Raw genomic sequence first — 6,000 nt, forward strand, 5'->3', positions numbered from 1 at the left:
GCTGATGTCAGTTTGTAGGGCTCCCTTGGGTCTATCAGGGCTGTAGAAGTATGAGATGGGGACAACTTCACTCAGGGGTCCATCCTTCGATATATGGATTGTTTGCATTCAAACCCCAGCCGTGGGCCAGGGGCCCCTGGGCACATCCTTTGGCCATTTTCCCTGGGAAAGAAAACTCACCAGTCCAGGTTGCTGATGTCAGTTTGTAGGGCTCCCTTGGGTCTATCAGGGCAGCCGAAATATTAGATGGGGACAACTTTGGTCTGGGGTGCGTCCTTCGATATAAGGATTCTTTGAAGTCAAGCGCCAGCCCAGGGCCAGGTGCCCCTGGGCACATCCTTTGGCCATTTTCCCTGGGAAAGAAAACTCACCAGTCCATGTTCCTGATGTCAGTTTGTAGGGCACCCTTGGGTCTATCTGGGCAGCAGAAATTTGAGGTGGGGACAACTCCGGTTTGGGGTCCAAACTTGGATATAAGGATTCTTTGCAGTCAGGGCCCAGCCCAGGGCCAGGGGCCCCTGGGCACAACCTTTGGCCATTTTCCCTGGGAAAGAAAACTCACCAGTCCAGGATCCTGATGTCAGTTTGTAGGGCTCCCTTTGGTCTAACAGGGCAGCACAAGTTTTAGGAGGGGACAACTTTGGTCTGCGATCCATCCTTCGACATAGGGATTCTTTACAGTCAGGATCCAGCCCAGAGCCAGGGGCCCCTGGGCACATCCTTTGGCCATTTTCCACAGGAAAGAAAATTCACCAGTCCAGGTTGCTGATGTCAGTTTGTAGGGCTCCCTTGGGTCTATCAGGGCAGCACAAGTATGAGATGGGGACAACTTCACTCAGGGGTCCATCCTTCGATATAGGGATATTTTGCATTCAGGTCCCAGCCAGGGGCCAGGGGCCCCTGGGCACAACCTTTGGCCATTTTCCCTGGGAAAGAAAATTCACCAGTCCATGTTTCTGATGTCAGTTTGTAGGGCTCCCTTGGGTCTATCTAGGCAGGAGAAATTTGACGAGGGGACAACTTCGGTTTGGGGTCCAAACTTGGATATAAGGATTCTTTGCAGTCAGGGCCCAGCCCAGGGCCAGGGGCCCCTGGGCACAACCTTTGGCCAGTTTCCCTGGGAAAGAATATTCACCAGTCCAGGTTCCTGATGTTACTTTGTAGGGGTCCCTTGGGTCTATCTGGGCAGCACAATTTTGAGGAGGGGACAATTTCGGTTTGGGGTCCAAACTTCGATATAAGGACTTTTTGCAGTCATGACCGAGCCCAGTGCCAGGGTCCCCAGGGCACATCCTTTGGCTATTTTCCCTGGGAAAGAAAATTCACCAGTCCAGGTTGCTGATGTCAGTTTGTAGGGCTCCCTTGGGTCTATCAGGGCAGCACAAGTATGAGATGGGGACAACTTCACTCAGGGGTCCATCCTTCGATATAGGGATATTTTGCATTCAGGTCCCAGCCAGGGGCCAGGGGCCCCTGGGCACATCCTTTGGCCATTTTCCCTGGGAAAGAAAACTCACCAGTCCATGTTCCTGATGTCAGTTTGTAGGGCACCCTTGGGTCTATCTGGGCAGCAGAAATTTGAGGAGGGGACAACTTTGGTCTGCGATCCATCCTTCAATATAGGGATTCTTTGATGTCAGGGCCCAGCCCAGGGCCAGGGACCCCTGGGCACATCCTTTGGCCATTTTCCATAGGAAAGAAAACTCACCAGTCCAGGTTGCTGATGTCAGTTTGTAGGGCTCCCTTGGGTCTATCAGGGCAGCAGAAGTATGAGATGGGGACAACTTCACTCAGGGGTCCATCCTTCGATATAAGGATTCTTTGCATTCAAACCCCAGCCGTGGGCCAGGGGCCCCTGGGCACATCCTTTGGCCATTTTCCCTGGGAAAGAAAACTCACCAGTCCAGGTTGCTGATGTCAGTTTGTAGGGCTCCCTTGGGTCTATCAGGGCAACAGAAATTTGAGGTGGGGACAATTTTGGTCTGCGATCCATCCTTCAATATAGGGATTCTTTGAAGTCAGGGCCCAGCCCTGGGCCAGGAGCCCCTGGGCACATCCTTTGGCCATTTTCCCTGGGAAAGAAAACTCACCAGTCCAGGTTGCTGATGTCAGTTTGTAGGGCTCCCTTGGGTCTATCAGGGCTGCAGAAGTAAGAGATGGGGACAACTTCACTCAGGGGTCCATCCTCCGATATAAGGATTCTTTGCATTCAAACCCCAGCCCAGGGCCAGGGGCCCCTGGGCACATCCTTTGGCCATTTTCCCTGGGAAAGAAAACTCACCAGTCCAGGTTGCTGATGTCAGTTTGTAGGGCTTCCTTGGGTCTAACAGGGCAGCAGAAATATGAGATGGGGACAACGTTGGCCTGGGGTGCGTCCTTCGATATAAGGATTCTTTGAAGTCAAGCGCCAGCCCAGGGCCAGGGGCCCCTGGGCACATCCTTTGGCCATTTTCCCTGGAAAAGAAAACTCACCAGTCCATGTTCCTGATGTCAGTTTGTAGGGCACCCTTGGGTCTATCTGGGCAGCAGAAATTTGAGGAGGGGACAACTTTGGTCTGCAATCCATCCTTCAATATAGGGATTCTTGGATGTCAGGGCCCTGCCCAGGGCCAGGGACCCCTGGGCACATCCTTTGGCCATTTTCCCTGGGAAAGAAAACTCACCAGTCCAGGTTCCTGATGTCAGTTTGTAGGGCTCCCTTGGGTCTATCAGGGCAGCAGAAGTATGAGATGGGGACAACTTCACTCAGGGGTCCATCCTTCGATATAAGGATTCTTTGCATTCAAACCCCAGCCGTGGGCCAGGGGCCCCTGGGCACATCCTTTGGCCATTTTCCCTGGGAAAGAAAACTCACCAGTCCAGGTTGCTGATGTCAGTTTGTAGGGCTCCCTTGGGTCTAACAGGGCAGCAGAAATATGAGATGGGGACAACTTTGGTCTGGGGTGCGTCCTTCGATATAAGGATTCTTTGAAGTCAAGCGCCAGCCCAGGGCCAGGGGCCCCTGGGCACATCCTTTGGCCATTTTCCCTGGGAAAGAAAACTCACCAGTCCAGGTTGCTGATGTCAGTTTGTAGGGCTCCCTTGGGTCTATCTGGGCAGCAGAATTTTAGAAGGGGACAACTTCGGTCTGGGGTCCATCCTTCGATATAAGGATTTTTTGCATTCAGGCCCCAGCCCAGTGCCAGGGTCCCCAGGGCACATCCTTTGGCCATTTTCCCTGGGAAAGAAAACTCACCAGTCCATGTACCTCATGTCAGTTTGTAGGGCTCCCTTGGGTCTATCAGGGCAACAGAAATTTGAGGTGGGGACAATTTTGGTCTGCGATCCATCCTTCAATATAGGGATTCTTTGAAGTCAGGGCCCAGCCCTGGGCCAGGAGCCCCTGGGCACATCCTTTGGCCATTTTCCCTGGGAAAGAAAACTCACCAGTCCAGGTTGCTGATGTCAATTTTTAGGGCTCCCTTGGGTCTATCTGGGCAGCACAAGTTTGAGGAGGGGATAACTTCGGTCTGCGATCGATACTTCGATATAAGGATTTTTTGCAGTCAGGTCCGAGCCCAGGGCCAGGGGCCCCTGTGCACATCCTTGGGCCATTTTCCCTGGGAAAGAATATTCACCAGCCCCGGTTGCTAATGTCAGTTTGTAGGGCTCCCTTCGGTCGATCTGGGCAGCACAAGTTTGAGGAGGGGACAATTTCGGTCTGGAGTCCAAACTTCGATATAAGGATTCTTTGCAATCAGGTCCGAGCCCAGGGCCAGGGGCCCCTGGGCACATCCTTTGGCCTTTTTCCCTGGGAAAGAAAACTCACCAGTCCAGGTTGCTGATGTCAGTTTGTAGGGCTCCCTTGGGTCTATCAGGGCAGCACAAGTTTGAGGAGGGGACAACTTTGGTCTGCGATCCATCCTTCGATATAGGGATTCTTTACAGTCAGGGCCCAGCCCAGGGCCCGGGGCCCCTGGGCACATCCTTTGGCCATTTTCCCTGGGAAAGAAAACTCACCAGTCCAGGTTGCTGATGTCAGTTTGTAGGGCTCAATTGGGTCTATCACGGCAGCACAAATTTGAGGAGGGGACAACTTCGGTCTGAGGTCCATCCTTCGATATAAGGATTTTTTGCAGTCAGGGCGCAGCCCAGTGCCAGGGCCCCCTGGGCACATCCTTTGGCCATTTTCCCTGGGAAAGAAAACTCACCAGTCCAGGTTGCTAATGTCAGTTTGTAGGGCTCCCTTGGGTCTATCTGGGCAGCAGAAATTTGAGGAGGGGACAAATTTTTTCTGCGATCCACACTTCAATATAGGGATTCCTTGAAGTCAGGGCCCAGCTGAGTGCCAGGGGCCCCTGGGCACATCCTTTGGCCATTTTTCATAGGAAAGAAAACTCACCAGTCCAGGTTGCTGATGTCAGTTTGTAGGGCTCCCTTGGGTCTATCTGGGCAGCACAAGTTTTAGTTGGGGACAACTTTTGTCTGCGATCAATCCTTCAATATATGGATTCTTTGCAGTCAGGTCCGAGCCAACTGCCAGAGGCCCCTGGGCACATCCTTTGGCCATTTTCCATAGGAAAGAAAACTCACCAGTCCAGGTTGCTGATGTCAGTTTGTAGGGCTCCCTTGGGTCTATCAGGGCAGCAGAAGTATGAGATGGGGACAACTTCACTCAGGGGTCCATCCTTCGATATATGGATTCTTTGCATTCAAACCCCAGCCGTGGGCCAGGGGCCCCTGGGCACATCCTTTGGCCATTTTCCCTGGGAAAGAAAACTCACCAGTCCAGGTTGCTGATGTCAGTTTGTAGGGCTCCCTTGGGTCTATCAGGGCAGCAGAAATATTAGATAGGGACAACTTTGGTCTGGGGTGCGTCCTTCGATATAAGGATTCTTTGAAGTCAAGCGCCAGCCCAGGGCCAGGGGCCCCTGGGCACATCCTTTGGCCATTTTCCCTGGGAAAGAAAACTCACTAGTCCATGTTCCTGATGTCAGTTTGTAGGGCACCCTTGGGTCTATCTGGGCAGCAGAAATTTGAAGTGGGGACAACTCCGGTTTGGGGTCCAAACTTGGATATAAGGATTCTTTGCAGTCAGGGCCCAGCCCAGGGCCAGGGGCCCCTGGGCACAACCTTTGGCCATTTTCCCTGGGAAAGAAAACTCACCAGTCCAGGATCCTGATGTCAGTTTGTAGGGCTCCCTTTGGTCTAACAGGGCAGCACAAGTTTTAGGAGGGGACAACTTTGGTCTGCGATCCATCCTTCGACATAGGGATTCTTTACAGTCAGGCTCCAGCCCAGAGCCAGGGGCCCCTGGGCACATCCTTTGGCCATTTTCCACAGGAAAGAAAATTCACCAGTCCAGGTTGCTGATGTCAGTTTGTAGAGCTCCCTTGGGTCTATCAGAGCAGCAAAAGTATGAGATGGGGACAACTTCACTCAGGGGTCCATCCTTCGATATAGGGATATTTTGCATTCAGGTCCCAGCCAGGGGCCAGGGGCCCCTGGGCACAACCTTTGGCCATTTTCCCTGGGAAAGAAAATTCACCAGTCCATGTTTCTGATGTCAGTTTGTAGGGCTCCCTTGGGTCTATCTAGGCAGGAGAAATTTGAGGAGGGGACAACTTCGGTTTGGGGTCCAAACTTGGATATAAGGATTCTTTGCAGTCAGGGCCCAGCTCAGTGCCAGGGGCCCCTGGGCACAACCTTTGGCCAGTTTCCCTGGGAAAGAATATTCACCAGTCCAGGTTCCTGATGTTACTTTGTAGGGGTCCCTTGGGTCTATCTGGGCAGCACAATTTTGAGGAGGGGACAATTTCGGTTTGGGGTCCAAACTTCGATATAAGGACTGTTTGCAGTCATGCCCGAGCCCAGTGCCAGGGTCCCCAGGGCACATCCTTTGGCTATTTTCCCTGGGAAAGAAAACTCACCAGTCCAGGATCCTGATGTCAGTTTGTAGGGCTCCCTTTGGTCTAACAGGGCAGCACAAGTTTTAGGAGGGGACAACTTTGGTCTGCGATC

Source organism: Lonchura striata, chromosome 2, assembly GCF_046129695.1.
Source record: "Lonchura striata isolate bLonStr1 chromosome 2, bLonStr1.mat, whole genome shotgun sequence".
In the NCBI taxonomy this organism is placed as follows: domain Eukaryota; kingdom Metazoa; phylum Chordata; class Aves; order Passeriformes; family Estrildidae; genus Lonchura; species Lonchura striata.